The sequence below is a fragment of the Zootermopsis nevadensis genome, unplaced genomic scaffold (genome assembly GCF_977971745.1).
Source record: "Zootermopsis nevadensis isolate Lab colony 2312 unplaced genomic scaffold, Znev_1.0 Znev_ptg000001l, whole genome shotgun sequence".
In the NCBI taxonomy this organism is placed as follows: domain Eukaryota; kingdom Metazoa; phylum Arthropoda; class Insecta; order Blattodea; family Termopsidae; genus Zootermopsis; species Zootermopsis nevadensis.
Genome location: NW_028259133.1, coordinates 17,805,937 through 17,826,747, shown reverse-complemented (window position 1 = coordinate 17,826,747; position 20,811 = coordinate 17,805,937). Strand labels below are relative to the sequence as shown.

Sequence of the window (20,811 nt, the reverse complement as noted above, 5' to 3'; positions counted from 1 at the left end):
GTCTTTAGTCGGTTTCCCAAGACGAATGCCACTAGGGAATTCTTATATACAAAGTTCCAATCTCTAAAAGCGAACAAAAATCGAAGAGAAATCTTTTATTATAAAGCAGCAATATTTCCAGTAAAAGGTAACATTAATTTCTAAACCGGAATGACGTAATAATGTGATAATACCGAATGCTTTGGATGTAGAATCGCACGGTCTTGCGGATCATGTGTCACTTACCAGACGGCCGGGTCGGGTTTATCCATTCCCTGGTCCCTGACGACTGTTTGGTCCCGTCATCCCCTGGATGACGTCCTTAACGTCACACCCGCCCCTCCTGCAACAATAACGTTTTATAATTCTTAATGGCTGTGGGGCAGTGGACCTGATTCTTCTTCCTCAGGACAGACTCTCGATGCTTCAACTTTCAGTTTCTCACGGCAGTAGGTAAGAAGATGACGACTGTCTCCTTTAAAATAGTCTAGTAAAACTTGCCGACGTTTCAGTGTTGTACACTGGTTCTATCATAAGGACGATCGCATAATTTCTACCAGACCACACGGGGCTGTATCCAAGAATAAGGCCATCTTCTGAATCCAATACCAGTCGTATGTGTGCTGCCAGCAACTAAGATATTATTCCTCACTTTCGGACCGATAAGGAGCCAGCACCCCCCACCTTTATCGGCTCAATGCGTTTTGTAATCGGTTCTTATCTTGCATCTCACGCAAATAGTTTGCAGTGCATAGACCCCGAACTGTAATTCGAGGCTAACTGCTGGCTGTTGAAAATGACCTGACTTCCTTCATCTCTGGTTTCCTTATGATTGCGTGAAATGCTCCGTTGCCCTGGTAGAGCCGCCTTTTAAATAACTACAGCTCCACCGCGATAGAAAGTGAATGATCATTTCGTACGTTGCCACTAAAAACGTTTTCCCCGTGTTAATTGAAGCATCTCAGACTACACAGCATCGAATATGTGATTAATGAACAGGACAAGATCTGGAAGGATGCGGTCATGACCTAGTTTAAGGTACTTTTACAGCATTTTCCTGGAGGGACTCAGTTAAACTACAGAGATTTGAACCAGAGGAACACTGAATACGAAAAAGGTAGCTTCGTTTGTGTTGTCATGTCATGCGAATCCTTTGAAGTCGAAGATCGTCTAGATAATACTTAAGAATTCAGTCCGTACCGCAAAGAAAGCACAACTCTTCATCATTTACAAGATTAACTTATAAATGCCGTTTAAGGAATTAATCGTTGTCTGAACACGAGTTTTCGTGAAGCTTACGCACTTCTTGAAATCGATACGGCCGTAATTTCAGCTGATTTGTTGTTTCCAGTCGGTGCAGTGTCGTCTTACTCGGTACTTCCTTTCATGAAACAACATCAAACAATTTCGCTTCGAAGTAATGTTCGAGAATGAACTCACATTTTTGCTCATGAATGCGCGTTGTTGTTATGGCATCTGCACAGCTTTTTGCGCAACTGGCTTGAGCAGCGGCCTAGCAACCAGGGTGGCATTGAGTCGAGTGTCGCGGGAGGAGTTGGGCAGAGTGTGGACCTGCTTCTGATTTAATCTTTGCGCCATGGTAAATTATTGTTGCTGCGTTGGATGGCAAAATCTTTATGAATAATACTCGTTGGACTTCAAACGTGAGTTTGTTGAATTCGAACCGAAATTATAGACGCCTGGACCTTCTAGACGACTTACGGTATGCCGGTTGAGACTCTCGCCTCGCTCAGCGTTTTACAAACAGCACACGATTGCTGGAAATTTCAGTTGTTGCATTGTTTTTATTTCTAGGCACGTGCAAGCTTTGTTTTTTTTCTTCAATAATTATTTCAGAAAGTTCAGTAAAATGTTATTAATTTTGTATGGAGAATTCTGGATAAACGTAAATAATTGTTTTCTCTTTTCAGTTCGGTGAAGTTGGTGCTGTGAAAATAAACTTTGCTGAACTCGTGTTTGAAACAGAGTAATATTTTACGTTTCCTGATAAAATTATGATTTATAAATCATAGATCTACATAAAGCGCCTTTGTTCTGAAAGAGAGTGTCTTTAGTGTCTTAAGATTAACATATAACTAACGAATAAAAACAGTAATAATGTACAGTCGCCTGCAAAGTAATTATCTAAAAGTACACGTGACACGTCTTCCTATGTGATGCCATGGAGTGAATGATGAAATACATCGGTGCCAGGGAAAGGAGGACGGAAAACCTATCTATCAGGGTTTCAGAGCTTCTACCCAGAAGACAGCCATCTTCATGCTCGTCGCCGTGAGAATCTGAAATTCTTTTTCTGAAAATCTGTCTATTGGACTCCCTGGTTGAGCCAGCCTCAGACCAAAAAAGGTTTTATCACCTGAAGAGGGAAGCAGAGACAGCTCCTGATACGTCGTTGTCTTGTTTCAGAATGTTGAACGATGGATCATGTAAAAAAAAAATGTTATTGAACGAAACTCATCATCGTTAGAACCATTTAGAGGTTCACTCATATTCTGGTGTGAGAGAGAAACACTATTCTCGTAGTGCCAGTACCAAGGAAATGATTTCGTCCTTGCGAGTTACATTCGGCTGGTTCGCTGTGTCTGCCAGATAGTAAGTCTTGGCTTCATGAATGGTAGTGACGTGTTAAGTGAAAGGTCACGGCCTTGTCAAGAGGAATGTGGGATCAATTGGGTTCCGGACCCCCGCCATGGGTGACCAGGCTGAATCTCAATTCCAGTCCTCAGTTGCCAATCGCAAAGTGAACGTGTAGTGACTGAGAAGAACTGCGAGTTACTGCCAACAGAACACTGAATTCTGTTTCATTATATTTCATCTCGCGTTCCAGAAATCATAAATAATTTTAAAATGCTGTCATATATCGATTTTTTTTTGATTGTTGGAATTAGAATATTTGAATATGTGCTTGAAATACCACCTGCAGAATAGGTTAATTTTCTGAAAATTGTCTAATTCCACGGAACAGATTCCTTCATGAGAAAAAGATAGTCTTTCAGATAATTAAGATATTTCCCACTTTTTATGTATTCATGTCCACAAGAGCTCGCCACCGGTCCTTATTCTCAGCCACATGAATCCTGCCCACACCAACGTTCGTGGTTTTCCTTTGCTTATACTGGAAAAAGCAACGCAACATGACCTACCCTTCAAAGCCCACTGGTAACTATATGTGCCACATTTATTTGTATCTCGTGTCAAAGTTAAGGAAGATAAGACCTCTAAACCTTCATAGCGCTGTGTTGAATTAAGCATTAAGCACCAGTAGCAAAATTACTTTTTACCTGAACGTTCTTCTCGTGTTAAAAGTTTATGTAATCACGGCAGGTTTTTGTAGAGTATGCAGCGTCGGATGGGGGGAGGGTGTAGATAGATTGGGTCGTGGCCTATTGTAAGGTACTATACAGATATTTGTCTGGACGGACTGTGATAAATCAAAAGAAACTCGGTCAAGGAAGCTGCCGTTGGGACCAAACCTTGTGACTTTCTCGGTGTTTCCCGACTGTGAGGTATGAATGGGTAACCATTTAGCCGTGATCTGCCAACATCTGGTGTGTTAGGATGCAATGCTGATATATGGAAAAGTTTACGTCTTACGCATAATGTTTGGAATCCGTCGCTGCTGTTGAAGGACTCATTAGAAGAGAAAAACACACTTTTTAAAAATGGCCAGAGGAAACGTTATTAAGATTTGTACGGTACATAATTACGCCGACATTTTGCGCATTATGTTCGCCTACCAGGAGCGGAGCGTTCGTGTTAAACGTATTAGCCGCGTTAGCCCGGCTAACACTTTGAAAGAGGAAAAAATATAAATGTCTTCTGTCTTACTTTAGTCATGTGTTCCATGACCTGATGTTTAAAAAAGGGTAGTATTAGGATGGCTGGGTAATTTGAATAAGTGACGGATTTCATTGTTCGGTGCATACCCTCCAAGTCGTTGATAAGTAAACTTGGTAATTCAGGTAAAATCTGTGTTGTACTCACAAGAAAAGTGTGATTTAAAATAAGCACTTAGCCCGCATCGGAAAAATTAAAAATGAAAATAATTTGGCCGCAAAACCTAAAGGGAATAGACCACTAGGAAGACATGGGCATATGGGAAGATAATATTAAAATGAACCTTAAAGAAAGAAGATTTGACAGTGTGGAGTGGATTTATTTTTCTCACGATAGGGACCAATGTACGGTCGAGTTTCACAAAAACGGGAATTTTCTTAACCAGCTGCGCTACTGTTAGTTTCTAAAAAATGAGAGGTCATAACCCCATGCTGAGATCGCGATAATTTTGGTCTCAGCATCCAATGTCACACATTCGCCAAGCAGGAAGTAATTTTTGCATCATGAAACAAAGGAAACAGGTGTTTGTATTTCTTTGAGAATCTTCTTATCTCCTTGGCTGCCATTATTTATACTAATCGTATGAACTGCCATGTGGTGGGCGATTTCGTCGCATTCCTTCGCCAACGTCCACTCTGTCGCGTGGGTATATAAGTGCATGTTACAAGTGTCACAATAGGATGCGGCACATTACGGAGCGTGCTCCCGTGTTGAGTGGCGTGATGCGGCCAGCGCTGCAAGCCACTTGGACCTCCCGATTAAACTCTTAAAGCCCACTGGTAACTGAGCCGCTGGCTCACTTTCTTCATCATCCACCGACGACTCATCAATTTTTATTCGTGTGTTTCGTATGATTCTCAGTGTAAACAGCAATTATTTCCTTAAACAGCGTTAAATAATTGATATTTGTGATTGCCAATGTTGTTTTCTTTGCGGTGCGGACTGAAATATTATTTTGACGAGCTTTGGCTTCAAAAGGTTAGTCTTCTGGGATGTTGCCTCATGTATCTCGCCCTGATGATGAAGGCAGTAGGAACCTTTGAAATATTGATAAATTCTATCAGACTGCATGACACAACATTCGAGAAGAGTAATCTTTTTGCGAAGTAATGTTTTGTGCGCCAATAGGTCAAAGTACTTCGGTCTTAATTGTAAGGAATGTGTAGGATCTGTTTAGTGTAAAACCATGTCCGAGTTGAATTTCGTAACTAACTTCCTAGTTTTCTAAAATCGTGTTTGTTTGTTTGTTGGTTTCAGAATAACTTCAAATTCCTTGTTTAAGCTAGTATCTATTACAAACTAGTTTGGAGCTTCGGACGAATTCCCCCGGCAAGTGAATTGTCCAGACGAAATACATTTTTCATCTTGTACCGATGATGATGCATTTAGACAGTGCTGTCAGCACGCCGCTGACTGGCCTGCGTCCTGTCCTCACGCGTGCTATCCGTTGTCGCGTGGCGTTGATACTCATCCGGCCAGCTGCGTTCTCATTGTCTCGCCCACACCAGACACTGATACCCTTGTTGGCAGCGAGACGCTCCATCCATGCCCCACCGAGTCCCCCGGCCACGAAATCGGTAAATCCGTCCTCCCTCTTTACTGCCGTTCTGCGTTTTGTAACAATTTTTTTTATCTTTCATTGTTCGCGTGTGTTAAATCTAGTCACGTCACAACCCCTGTTTTCGTTTTCAATTAAAACATTCTGTTTGTAGGATTTGAGGTTTTCACGGTGGTGAGTCTGAAGATGACTGTCCTCTGGGTTGTTACGCCGTAGAAGTTTACCGACGTTTCAGAGGTCCTTGCCCTCATGATGGAGGCAGCAAGGACCTCTGAAACGTCGGTACACTTCTATCAGACTACACGGCGTAACAACCCAGAGGACAGTAATCTTCAGACTCTGTTCATGGTTTAGTTGTTTTTCAAATAGCCTCACCAGCTGGCAACGAGCGGCTGGCTGAAGATGGAACTAAATTAACGAGGTCCCATCACTGGACTCTATCCGTAGCTAGATAAATCCCGTCCACATCCTCACAGCCTATTAATATTGTTTTTAATATTATCCCTCGTCTCCGCGTATAACTGTGTAACAAGGTGATCTATCAGTGATGATCCTGATATTCGAAGTCTGTTACATCATACCGCTCTTAATTAACGAAATAATAAATAACATTTTGATGCGTTTACCCTCGGCTCCATAAAAAAGCATCCTGGGCCATGTAAGACGATTACATTTGGCTGTGAGATAAGGCTTGGGTGTACAAGAAGGATCTCCTGATTGTGTTTGTTGCAGTGATTCCGCGCTCTTGACGGACTAATGAGCGTTGCTTGTACTGATGAGTATTGATGATGACCGGTGTAAAGAAACGACATCCACCCGCGGGCTAAGAAAAGTGAGGAACGCCCTGGTTCCAACTTAGACAACGCCACTCACTAATTAAATGTGGAATGATGATGTTTTAACTTTGGAATATTATACTCGTTCGAGACGGCTTTCCATCAGTCACGATCATCAAGCAGGCACTGACTTCATACAAGCCGAAAATCTTTATATCAAATTTCCGTGTCAGTTCATCCTAAAGGCAATGTAAATTCAGAGGGAACATTTTTACAGCTTTGCCGCCCATAATTCGACTGTTTTAGAAATAAGCTAATAAAAGACTCGAGGAAGTTCAAGTTAAAACAAAATTAAAGACAACGTTTTCATAAACCGATCCAGAAGTCTGTCTTGGCGAAACTGATCTGTTAAATATTGGTCAATTAGTCAATGAATAAAAGTAATGCTGTACGAATTTGGTGCACAATTAATTACAAGATGATTTGTTACTGTAATAAATTATAAAATCAAGACATAAATGGCTATAATTATTATATGGGTTGTCCTACTGAACCCGGATCCAAGTTTTAATTAACCTGAGGGTGGGGAAGCAGAAAATACACATAGAATTTTTGTAAGGAATTTTTTTTTTTAGAAAACCGTAAGATGGCAAAATAATATGTAACACAATTTTCGTAATTTATTCAAGCTAATGGAGATTGTGGTATGTAGAGGTACAGAGTCATCTTGCGTGAAAGCACAGAACGCAAGTTGCAGTTGCTTATAGACTATTGTAATATTTTATAAAATAACCCATTAATCAGTTTTATGACCATTTGAAATATCTAACGAAATATTACTGGATACTTGAAGAACGGGTCGTTCCCAGAACGACCCGTTCTTCAAGTGCCTCAGCACTTGCGGGTCCCAACTTTTCTTTGGCTTGATCTATAGACATTCGGTAGGACTCCTTGGACGAGGGATCGGCCCGTCGCAAGGCCTCTACCTGTACACAGGACAGACATCCATGGCTTGAGTGGGATTCGAACCCACGGTCCCAGCGACCAAGCGGTAGAAGGCCCACGCCTCAGATCGCGCGGCCACTGCAGACCCCAACGAAATATTACAGGTAATAAAAATTATTTTGTCGCGTTAGTGACTGAAAGACTTCTAGGTGTTTACCGACGTTTCAGAGGTGTATAGCTGCCTCTGTCATGGTTCTTTAAAGTTTGTGACAGTGGTTCGATATTATGCAGGATATTGTCCATTGGTGGAGTACTGTACACTCTTCTGATAGCTTTATGATTCACATAATTTCAGAGATGCTGCAATTCACTGGCTAATTCAGATGCTGGTGGCTATAATTTTAAGTAAGAAAGGAAATAAAAACATTTGTGTGTAATTTGTAGTCTGAAAAACTTTCATGGCGACATCTACCCGGATATGTAGTCTTCATAACGTAAATAACTCGACCGGCTCGGTTCAGCGACACATAATAAAAAAATATTTACAAATTACCTCCTGACATAATTTACTTTGGGGCTGAATCAGCGGCATTGACTAGGAAATGAGATGCCCAGGGTTTCTTGCAACGACCTGAAGGCGACTGCAGCAATAGACTGGAGATTGGCAACAGTGAGGTATGCAAATAACGCATTTAGTAAGTAACTGAGGGTATTTTTGTTTAGAGCTAACGTTTTCAGTTGTGCCTTATTTGGTACTACTAACATGATTCGTGATTAAATTAGATTATTATTAAATCATTACTGAAAATGGGCTAAGAGTTAATCACATATTTAGTATAAAATAGGCCTCTATGCAATAGTTACAGGATATGACTACAATTCATTTGGTAACTAATGATAGAATTATGAATTTTGAAACAGGTACGTTGAGCTCTGTAAATTATACGTCTTCAAACTAAGTGTGTAGTTATTTCTTACAAACTACAGTTTAATTTGCAAGTAGTCTATGGGTTATTTATCCATCCGTTTGAAAGAATTATGATGTAGAAACACAAATGTCTCGTTAACGGTAATAAAGAAATAAAGCGAGCCAACGAGACTGCATTACATGCCTCTTGGTGTTACAGAATCTGTTTTTAATTCACAACGCAATCATTTCAATTTTCCTTGCAGAAAGAACATACTTACTATATTCTGTAATGCGTGAGTCACGTTCTTTTAAGATGACCGGACGACGGTGAAACGAATTCAAATGTTACTGTACCCAAATTGTAGAAAAGTGGTTAATGACCACTTTACTTCTATTAAGATCATACAAGCATCGTGGCGATGTTCTCTCTCGTATTTGGCAGAGAAGCCTTGCGACTCACGAGGGTGGGTACTGATTTTACTGTCAGTTCATGCCGGATTAAAACCCTGTACGAAACTGTTACGCTACTTGAGGAATACCGTATAATGCAGCCTTTTCATTAAATTTCAATGAAAATTTCGGTTTTTTGTCAGCGGTTAATGGTCAGTTTCTTACCTTCATCCTTTGACCCTTGTCTTCCCTTTCTGTATCCCCTTCGTACCGCTCCATGCTATAGATTTATTTCTAAAAGCTGCCTAATGACAGCATAACTTATAAAATTGAACATTGCTATCTAACGACGTTACTGAGTGTTTGGTCAGTCATAAGAACTACACTCATAGCTTAAAATTATCTAAGGGACCCAACAGAGTAGGTACCTCTCACCTGAAGACGGAGACAGAACCGGCCTCCGAAACGTCGTGGAAAAAGTCCTGACAATGAATAATTTTAGGTGTAAACTACTGTCGTGAAAACCATTTAGAATTTAATTACAATCATAACATTAAATAGCGTCCTGTTATAGGCATATGAAGAACGTCCCGAAAAGATATACACACATTCGATGAAAGGTGTTGCTCGGAACTCAGTTTACCCCTACGATGTTATTCGATCTTCGTTTTGAAGTTGATAGAAAAATAATTTAGACCGTTATTAACATAAGAGAAGCGTTGTAAAGAAAATCTTCAGATGTGTTTTGTAACACTTAACAATGTTCCAACTTGTTTTTTTTTTTTTTTTAAAAAAAAAGGTATAACGAAAAGGTCGTTAATGAAGAAGTTAGTTTGTACGACTCATTTTTCTTACTAAGAGTGGTCCATGCCTCACGCATCCTCAGTCGAGTCTGCGTAACTAATTGTCTCCCACGCTCAGCATGTGTGCGTGACCATTGTAAGATACCCTTTCACTGTATCAAATGCGACCGTATATTGTTTTGTTAATTTATAATGGAGGATAGAACATAAGAGAGGATACAGTTATGTTGGGAAATGTTAATCTATAATTGTAATGCCATTTATTAGTGTATTGTTTAAGAAGAAATTTTACTATTACACCACCAGATTTGCGCCTCTCGTTTCGTTATAACAAATATCATACTTGTTTACTCAAGGCGGCTTAGATTGTGTGTCCAGTGTTTTGCTGGTCAGCGTGAGTCTATTGAAGCTGGGACAAGATCAGCTGAGTGCGTTCTTCTACCAGAGTGTGTAATGATTACGGCTTAGAATGACACTAGACTGATATACTTCTTAATAAGGGAAGCACATACAGGCCCTATCGAAGTTGCCGTGGTCTAGGCAACACGGAGTTTTCCTCCGGGGGCTTCCCCGGTTTCTCCGTGGCATCCCAACAATTACTCCATTCACACACAGAAGAAGGCAATGGCAAACCACTTCTGGATCATCTGCCAAGAACGTATATGAACAGGTCCCAGTCCGAGAAAAGGATGGAAGGATCCTGTTCATATGGACCTGTCGTCAGACAGAACACTAAATAATAATAAGATGAGGTCGTCTAGCGGTCAGAACGCTGGCCTTGTAATCCTGGGGTCTCGGGTTCGATTCCCGGCGGTGCCCGAATTTATAACTTGTGTTGGGCAAGGCCGTGGTCTAGGCAACACGGAGTTTTCCTCCGGGGGCTTCCCCGGTTTCTCCGTGGCATCCCAACAATTACTCCATTCACACACAGAAGAAGGCAATGGCAAACCACTTCTGGATCATCTGCCAAGAACGTATATGAACAGGTCCCAGTCCGAGAAAAGGATGGAAGGATCCTGTTCATATGGACCTGTCGTCAGACAGAACACTAAATAAAATAATAAATCAAGATCAATGCGTATTTCAGTATCGTGTTGGCATACCCAGATGATGAATGCTGTGCTAACAGAGCGCCTTAATGATGATGATGATGATGATATGGGGGTAAGGTATGCCAGGCTAATAAAGTCTCGGATAATTCATCTATCAACTGATTTCAGTATGTAGGCTGGAGGATTTGTATTGGGATCCAAAGATCTGCACCGTTTTGACACAAATGCATAGACCTACAAATGTCAAGCCGGAATTTTCGATTCTGGCAGATGCCTCGAGTCCTGCCGCATTATCAGTCAAAACACAGAAGGACGGTCTTGCGTTTCAAAATCCCACGTTGATTTGTGTCAAACTGTTGTTTGTGTCTGCGACTAACACCCGACGTTTAGGCGTATAAAGGCCTATAGTTGTGTGGGCTTCAAGGAGATATTATGCGCCATGTAGTCTGGTAGAATCTGACCTACATTTCCCAGGAGAGGCTTACCAGACGTCATCATCATACCTCAGATCTGACATGCATAGTTGTTTGACCATAGACTCAGGTTTGAGACTCGGTCGTGTCAAACTGGTGCTTCTCTGCTTAATAATCTCGGTCCTAAACACAGATTTACCAAAAGAGGAGACTTTACTTCTCGATGACGGAAGACGACATAAATTGAGCGATTGAAGGACATCTTGTACGTCATTTTAACACTCTCTGTGCACTGTACATTCACCTGTACAACATGTTTCGGTCGAATGTGGCCATCATCAGGTCCAGTTCGCTGTTATATGTCATTGTACTGAGGATCATATTAACTCCTCCCGATGTCAAGAAATAATTATAGACTTTTAATGGTCACATATCTCGGCTCCACGCTCTACGATGTGTGTGAGAATTATACAGCGGAAGGCGGAGAAAGGCCTGTCAAGGAAAATTAAATGTGAAATAAGGATAGAAATATTTCTCATCGTTCTAGGTGGGCAAAACTTTGGGCGCTTCGTTCCACACATGGAGACTGGGTTGTCCGTACCACAACGAGGTTTTACAGCTCGCCTAGGTGACTTGAGTACATGAACTGAATTCGACTGTGTGAATTTATTCGCTGAATTCTAACCTGTTTCATTTTAATTTCGACACACAGCTTGTAGTTGTCCAAATTACATCATTTATTCGGCGGTCTGGAATAAATTATTACGTAAAACAACCAGTGTAATGTTTTAATCAAAACTGATTTTGGTCCATACCCTCCCTTATGAATTCTCGTAAACTATCCTAGGGGACCCGGCTTCATAATTTCAGAATCAAACGGTGGCTCTGGAAAGCGAAATGAACGATTTACTCCGACACTTCCGTTTTGACATTAACTGTCTACCTGAGTTTCATCTTTGGGTCTTTGTAATTACAGATCTGTCGTGTGCATATAAGACCCCCATTGTGAGAAAAACAAGATATTCGACTGGCAACAGTAACTTAAAAAGGCAATGGTAATCAGTAGTCGTTGACTTAACTGTACCTCCCATCGACTATAGAATCACCGCCTTCTAGAAAGTTTCTTCTCCTCTGTGGTGTTCTGTAATATATCTTAGCGTATTAGCCAGTTGAATTATACAGAAACCGCCCTCTAGATCACACAGCCCAGTGATTGTTGTGTGTCCCAGTAACAAATACCTGCCCAAATTAGTCAATTGCACTGTAGTGTAATGGCAATAATTACATAATTTATTGTATAAGGAGCATGGGGTTTTTCTTAGTGTAGGCCGAAAAATGCGATGCTCAGGGCGAGATAGTGAGACCCTACATAATTACATGGAATTGTAGGTCCACCTGTCACACATTTATTGGCTTCATCTACATGGAAGAACGAAACATGTCACTAGAATTGCTATTCCTGATGTTTAACACGTGTTCATAATCAACGTTTTATTTTCTACAAAAACCGCATAGCCCAGAAATAATAAATAGTATACCACTTTTAACTTGCATCTAACGACGTTTACCTGAATGAAAAGTGATCTGTATGTTACAACCCCAAATGTTACCATTATATTAGTAACAGCGCATTTCTGGTTGTAGTTCAATTACTTCACAGGGCATAACTAACAAACAAACAAAGAAATTCCATAGAGCAGAGATCACCGTGAGAAGCTGATAGTAGGCCAACTTTCAGCTAGTCAAGAAACTCCGTTTTACGTCATGACGTAAGCAATATACAGTTTCCGAAACGTTGTAGTTTTAATACTCTTAAATATTTAGACGATGGACAAAGTTCAAACGAATGATTAAACAAAAAATATCAGTTTCATTAGGAACAGTAACAAGAAATTTCACATGTATCTCTCAATACAGGTTTCTTGAAACGAGATAAATATTTTGGTGCCAAAAATGCCCTGACAGTACTTACCTTAAAAATTTAAAAATGTAAATACAGGTATATTTTATTATTCGTGGTGAATTAAAGACATTTCTTCTCATTCTTATTGTAACATTGTTTTTCTCTAGCTATTTTTCTTCTTAACTGTAATGCACTCTATGTATTTGCTTTTAATATTATTAAAAGCTCGTTTAAATCAAGAGATAAATACTTATAAGGCTTAGATGAAAGCCATTAGAACAAAAGACGGTTTTCTTTGGAAGGGAGAGTGTGTGTGGGGATTTTAGAAGGGCAGGTGGATGGCTACAAAAGAGGTAAGGGGCTGTAGTTTAAATTATTGAGAATTGGCGGGAAACACTTCTTACACAGATCGTTTCAAAATACCAAATGCAGATCTGTGTTTTTAAGAGGAACGCGTAATACCTCGTAGATAGCATGGAAATGATTAACAATAATTGTCTGTGGGCTGACGTTTGATAGATGAACAAATTGAATCACCGAAAGCATAACAAACGATTCGTGTTTTGAAGACATGGTCGGTCCATTACCGAAAACATTTGTGTAATGTAATTGGCTTCGCCAAAGTACTTCGTTTCTCTGTGGCCTCTCAAGTTAAGTGCTGTTTTTGAAACCGGAGCAGAGTGCATGGACTTGCCGCTTCCAGCTGACACCTGTTGCACTCCTCTTGAAACTTTGCAGACATTTGATTTGAAATCTTGCGTCCGCGTTAGAAATCGTTATTTTATGACGCAGTCTGCAAACCACGTCCTTGATCGATTACGAGAGTTTAATTGGTTTCAACTGTGACAAGTTCTAATTTAGGAACATAACGTGAGAAAGAAGTTAATTTGCAATTAATTAAACCATGGCCAATGGATAACGAGAAGAACAAGTGGTAGGTTCTGACTTACACACACACACACAAAAAAAGAAAAATTAGTCGTGATAATGGGCTCCATTGTGTTGTAGACTATTTTTTTTATTATTTGTAGTGTTCTGTCTGGCGACAGGTCCATATGAACAGGATCCTTCCATCCTTTTCTCGGACTGGGACCTGTTCATATACGTTCTTGGCAGATGATCCAGAAGTGGTTTGCCATTGCCTTCTTCTGTGTGTGAATGGAGTAATTGTTGGGATGCCACGGAGAAACCGGGGAAGCCCCCGGAGGAAAACTCCGTGTTGCCTAGACCACGGCCTTACCCATCACAAGTTATAAATTCGGGCACCGCCGGGAATCGAACCCGGGGCCCCAGGATTACAAGGCCAGCGTTCTAACCGCTAGACCACCGTGGCTGTTGTAGACTATAGTGATACAATTTATTTATGATGTTGCCTGCGTATGTAAACTGCAGTTCTGAATTTCGAATTTGTATGACATCTCCACATTTGCGAACTTCAGAAAGAATGTGTTTAAATTTGAGGTCTGTAAATGTAAGGCTCTATCTTCACTTTCAGCAGAGACTGATATTTAAAGATGAAGCCAAAAGCCCTCTAGAGAAACTATTTATATATTAAAAGTAGCCGAGTTTAAAACCATGTAGGATATGAGGTTTTTCTCACAGTAGTGAGTCCAAAGTTGACTGGTATAAGTGTACCAGCGTTTCAGAGGTCCTTGCTGCCTCGTCGGTAAACTTCTACCAGACTACACGGTGCTACAACCCAGAAGGTAGTTATTTTTTTCCATTGTTGCGCAACAATACCCCGGTCATACAGGTCGTCTACCCCCGTAGGAAAAGCGACAGACGAGCAGGCAGACATGGACGGGCCCATAAGTTGTCCTTCCCTCACACTTGAGCTTTTATGGAAAGGCGAGCCTCACGCCTAGCACTGCGCCGTGAAAGCATTATTGTGAGCTGAGGTGAATATCCGTACACTCTTTATCTCGACACCAGACTGAGATGAGTAGCTGTCTTCGTCCGTCGCAGGAATCAATCCACACTGCAGACTCGATCAGAGACTGGATGGACCATAATGTTGGTTTGGGCGTGGTGGTGAAGAACGAAACCCAACCCATGACGAAGGAGAGGCAGCGGGTTTTTGGGAGGGGTAGGAATTTGTTTGTTGTAAATGATGAAGTAGTTTATAAGAGAATGATCAAGTATTCCAAGGTTGTGTAATTAAGGTGTTTCGGAGAATGCTTGTATAAATTTATTCGTAAATTAGTAAGATATAAATAGGAATACTGGAGGGTAGGTTTCCATTCGTAAGAATAATGTTTGTGTACCTGTGTGCCGCGATTAGACTGCGGTCCGTGAAAAGCCGATGTTAGTCGGACGCGGTCTTACAAAAATGTCAAACACATAAACCAGGGGGGGGGGGGTCAGTTTCTTACCCGTGCTTCAATTTTTTCGAAATGTGTGGAGTCGACGCAACCACTGACATTTTTATATATCTGGAACTGCTGAGTTTAGTTGTCATTTATTGTTAAAATCATGGCTTTGCCTTTAATTTAACTGAACAGTTGTTCATATTTCCTCTGTGTGAGTCAGAAAGATAATTTTAGAGACTGCTTCGTATTTTAATTATTTTCCTCAACTTTGCTAAATATTTAAGGCATCTTAATCCGTTGGACGGTCGAGATCCACAGATGCAAGTACTGATTACCAAAGTTGAACATTCAGCAAGGAACAATTAATAAAATCATAATAATTCCTTTTAAAAATGTAATTTAGCAGGCCTACTGCAATTTGTAACTGCTAAGCGAACAGCTGCAAAGATGATCTTGAGTCACTCTTGTGGTGATATTACTGCCACTCTCTGTGTCTCGTAGGGATAACTCTCTCATTCTTACATAGGTGGGGTTAGTATCGGGTGCCGGACGCTTCCAATCTGTCTCTTCAGTTACAAATCTCGTTGTTTTCCATTGTAACTTTTTTATTTCACATCCGGTCGGTTTAATTCCTTCTCATGGAGCCCGGGATGCTGTTGGGACGTGAGAGGTCGGCAGCACGAGTCGCAACGAGATAAAAATCTTGAGCGTGCCCCACCCTGACAGCATCAGCCATCACGTTGCTTGAACGCAATAGTGGCTCAAGTAGCGTTTAGATGGACAATCTCATCCTTATAGGTTTAATCGCCGTAACGGTGTTTGACAGAGCACGAATTATAAAAAATTCTCTTTACGCAGTTTTATCCAAACTCCTGTTCCTCCCTGTTGTTGTCGTCAGCATCCTGTTCTCAAACACCCTTAATATGCGTTATTTCCTTCGGTTGAGAGATTACATTTCATATATAGAAAAAGATTAAAAGACAGTTTATATTTTTCTACATTTTTATGAGATTTAGATTTAGATTTGTGTTTTGTATTGTTCAAAGATAAAAATTGTAATATTTTGTCTCATAAAGCTTAATTTTGTCATTCAGTCGTAGAATTTCTCAGTGATTAGTGAGTACCAATTTTTTTTTTATTGAAATGGCGTCTTGGATAGGCGTGACCATAATTTATACCAGTTTGTATCAAACTTAAAATTGGCAGGTAATTTTCTTCGTATTTTCGGACGCTTCTCTCGCGCTTGTAAAGCTTACACGCCCGTCAATGGACTTATTGCACCACGAGACCGACTTGATGTTTGCTTAAATTATCAAGTTTTGACTTCGTAATGAAGTCCTTCAGAAATGCGTCAGTTTAGTTTTTGTTTGTCTAACTTTATTGCTACAGGTGAGAATTACAACGCCTAGATTATGTTTACACGTACAATTTGTATGCATCGATAAGAACACTGTAAGGTCTTTGAAAGATACTTCCGATGGTCTCCATAACAGCGATTGGAAGGATAAGAAGAAGTTGTTGTGGAAATAGCGAAAATTTTGATTACTTAAAAAAAGATTATGATCGTGTTAAATGAAACGTAAATTAGTATTCGCCCTGATGACGGAGGCAGTATGACCTCTGAAACGTTGGTAAACAACTACCTGACTACACAGCGCAACAACCCAGAAGACAGAAATCTCCATACTCATCGCCCTGATGATGGAGGCAGTATGACCTCTGAAACGTTGGTAAACAACTACCTGACTACACAGCGCAACAACCCAGAAGACAGAAATCTCCATACTCATCGCCCTGATGATGGAGGCAGTATGACCTCTGAAACGTTGGTAAACATCTACCAGACTACACAGCGCAACAACCCAGAAGACAGAAATCTTCATCGCCCTGATGATGGAGGCAGTATGACCTCTGAAACGTTGGTAAACAACTACCTGACTACACAGCGCAACAACCCAGAAGACAGAAATCTCCATACTCATCGCCCTGATGATGGAGGCAGTATGACCTCTGAAACGTTGGTAAACATCTACCAGACTACACGGCGCAACAACCCAGAAGACAGAAATCTTCATAATCTGATGACGGAGGCGGTATGACCTCTGAAACGTTGGTTAACATCGACCAGACTACACAGCGCAAGAACCCATAAGACAGAAATCTTCATAGCGTAGATAACTTAGAAAGAATCGCCCTGATGACGGAGGCAGTATGACCTCCGAAACGTTGGTAAACATCGACCATACTACACAGCGCAACAACCCAGCAGACAGAAATCTTCATACTCATCGCCCTGATGATGGAGGCAGTATGACCTCCGAAACGTTGGTTAACATCGACCAGACTACACAGCGCTACAACCCAGAAGACAGAAATCTTCATACTCATAGCCCTGATGATAGAGGCAGTATGACCTCTGAAACGTTGGTTAACATCGACCAGACTACACAGCGCTACAACCCAGAAGACAGAAATCTTCATACTCATCGCCCTGATGATGGAGGCAGTATGACCTCTGAAACGTTGGTTAACATCGACCAGACTACACGGCGCAACAACCCAGAAGACAGAAATCTTCATACTCACCGCTGTGAAAACCTCAGATCTTACATAGTATTCAGATGTTCGCCAGAATAAAGTTATCACGAGGTCTACGTAGAAAATTGTGTAGGGATTAACGCCAAGGAATCAAATTTAGCCCAAGAAGAATATGATATGTGTACAGCTATCAAAGAAAAACCTGATGATGGCGATAGTTTTCAGGTGCCAAGCGCACAAACGTAACGGAATCTGTGTTATCAGTAAAGTTAGAATTTAAGTAGTGTCTCATACATTTCGTAGGGAAATGATTTGTTTTGTTCTCCAGCCAAGATAGATAATTCATTATACAGTAAAAGGTTTACACAAATGTAATGTAACTTATTTTATGACTATCAAAAATATGTTATTATGCAATGTGACAATACTTTCTAGAGATGATTTATAGGCGTAACACTGTAACCAAAATTCGCTCTGTCACTACGTTAAGATGTTCTTAGCCTACTTTTCATATTCTGTAACCCATACCAACAAATTTTAAACCAATTTACTTATTCATTTTAAACTTCATTCTACTTGAGGTAACCCCACCTTGATACTTTCATGTTTCCTACCATTAGTTGTCCCCCCAAACCAAACCCAGCCAAGGAAACTTTAATACGAGTTGAACACTTTTGGAGAAGGTCCATCACCAGTCACGTATCGAAGTCCTATTTTAAATATCGCTAGTGTTTTCGCATCTTTGATATTTGTATGTTCGTCAGGATTGTATTAGTTATGAATTAATTAAGAAGTGTGAAGCTAGGTTGCTATTAGTGGCGTGATGCTCGCTCTGTGTTACTTTAAACATGTTAATTTACTCAACAACTATTGAGGGGGGTGAGGAATACATGTACGCTCTCGTGGGGACTTGTGTTCAGTCGTGCACACGTGTACATAATCATACGATTAGCCTATATATCCTTATAAAACAAGAAAAGGTCTCCAGGTATGGAGAGGTAGATGGAGTTTAACTGAATAAGCAGTCACGGACAGCTGACAAGTGGTGGTCCTCCAGCTTGTTGATTGGACGAAGGGCTAACAACTCCTCACCAAAGACAGAAACAATGTGTTACACCAGATTTTGTGGGTTCTTGTATCACGGTATTGAACATTCAAGCCTTGTAAAAGGCGGGAGGTTTCTTAACTAGTTGAGCGTAGTATTAGCTTCTCAAGATGGGCTCTGATCGATGGAATTCTGTGCTTTTAGTTATTTAAGACAAGGAGTGTCTTATTCGTGGTTCGGTGGTCCAGTTGCATGGTTATCGGAACTGAAGGAAACTAAATTTACATGATGACTGGACTACGGGATGCGCCACTGACGTCTGCATCCTCGAGGTGTTTATCGAATTTAGATTATCGGTTTCAAACTTGCGTGAAACTGGGGGCATGATAGTGATATGTCCGGCACGTAGAAAAACGTGCTTCATAAAATCAGAACAGTCCTTGTTACTTGGTTTATTTTAGGACGTTCAGCCAACTGCTTAGGTTATATGGCGTAAACTGAGAAGTGGTAGGTTGATTGCGAACGATTATTTTAAAAGAACATGTGAGAAAATGTACAGGACTCTTGCTGCATTTACAACGAAGGACTGAGGAAAACCACAGGTAAACTAAAGTTAATAGATCTCATATATTTTATGACCTGCGAGCTATCATATACGAACGCTAAGAACATGATTTGAAAGGTATACTCTTTGGAGTACACAGACATTCAGTAGGCGTCCTTCACGCCACATGACGTAGGTCATTCTTGCACCAATCTTGCAACCAGGCTGAAGGAAGCACAGGGGTGTCCAGGCGGCCGTGAGTAGGGCAAAGCCCCTGGAGCAACAGTCGAGGCGGGGCAGGTCTCAAATATGCAAACATTCTGGGGAAGGTCCGGATGATACGTCCTCGTGGGTTAAATAATCCTGATATGGAGTAGACGTTGAGGCATTACTTGTGAGGGTCCCGAAAGGCCTAGCCCCTTCGACAGTCAAATTCCTCGAGGTCTCTCCAGGTCCTCCTAAGGTGTGGATGACTTCATATGAGTTGGTAGAGGCCCGGGGTTACCCGACGCCGTAAAAAGAATTCGGGTTCAACAGGAGGCAGGGGGAGTTCTTGAGTGGCTGAGCGGCTATTAACTGACGATGGTGTTAACTGAGATAAATGGAAATGAATATGTCTTAGTACACCCTTCTTGCACATAACATATTCGTAGTAATACAGCAATATTTGAGAATGGCTTCCGGCACTGGCGCGGGAGACCAAGAGCCCTCTATCGGGAGGGAGGGTAAATAGAGGGCGAGCGTCCACCAACCGTCCGAGGAACCCACCTCTTCTGTTCGAAGCGCCGCCATTTTTGGTCATGTTTGACTTTTTCCTTTTGTAACTGTTTTTTTAAACATCAAGAGGAAAGCCGTGTAAACTGGTCATCACCTGATACATCTAGCAGGAACGGTTTTGTGGCGATGCCTTAAGGAATGAGAGACATTACCATGACGAGATGCTGCTTCTTTTCCGTCATCCAATTAGCTGCCTCTGCATATGGAAAAGTGTTTCAGCGAGGATTGGTAGCACGGAGAAGATTGCGTATATTGATGATAAAGTAAGACATGTCTACTGACATGCAAATTATTTCAGGTTCTGTGAATTTCAGACGTCCATAACTCATAACGCAGGTCCTCTGCCCGTTTGTCTGTCTGCCTGTCTGTCTGTCTGCGTATGTTATCTTTTGAACTGCTGAACGGATACCAATAAATTTGATATCATTTGCGAACAGTAAAAGTTATCCGGTAAATATACATTCGGTTGATGTGGATCTAATGTAGTATATCCAGTACGTTATATAAAGCTCAAATCATCTATTCTCTTTGCGTGAACGATATAATTTTAATTTGAAATCTGTTTAAGATGGTGAATATTTAATGAAATACAATGATAAATTTATACTTCTTATGCAGAGTGATAGGTATGAAGACATGTGCAATGATATATTTTGTCTACAACTTATAAACATCGCTGTCAAGAACGTATCTGCGAAATGTGTTGAGTAGAGACACTTTTTCTCACTCTGATCGCTGTGAGGGCTCATATCTTTGTCCATCAGATGATAAAGCGCTTCATGACCTCAGAAATTCGAAACTTGTAATAAAAACCAATTTCATATTTTTCTGCCAAAGCGTAGTGATACTTTAATCGTTTCTGGTGTTTGGAATGTGCAAGGAATGAAACACAGATGAGAAATTTGGGCATTTTGTGTAAAAAAAGTCTCCTTTAATATATGCAGTACCATTTATTCCTTGGGACGGAAAACTGATTTCGTTTCGGTAATATTTTCGTGGTATATAATTTCG

At 40.8% G+C, this 20,811-nt stretch overlaps 2 protein-coding genes across 4 annotated transcripts in view; one reads left to right on the top strand and one right to left on the bottom strand.

Moving 5' to 3' along the window:
• Positions 1–20,811, top strand: part of LOC110830547 (spermine oxidase) — a 241,955-nt gene that overhangs the window by 124,171 nt on the left and 96,973 nt on the right. The window lies entirely within an intron of this gene.
• sr (zinc finger domain-containing protein striped) overlaps positions 1–20,811 on the bottom strand; it is a 150,678-nt gene that overhangs the window by 70,202 nt on the left and 59,665 nt on the right. The window contains exon 2 of the mRNA XM_087344935.1: positions 226–322. The gene's annotated coding sequence lies outside the window, so the exon portion shown is untranslated. The remainder of the gene's footprint in view (positions 1–225; positions 323–20,811) is intronic.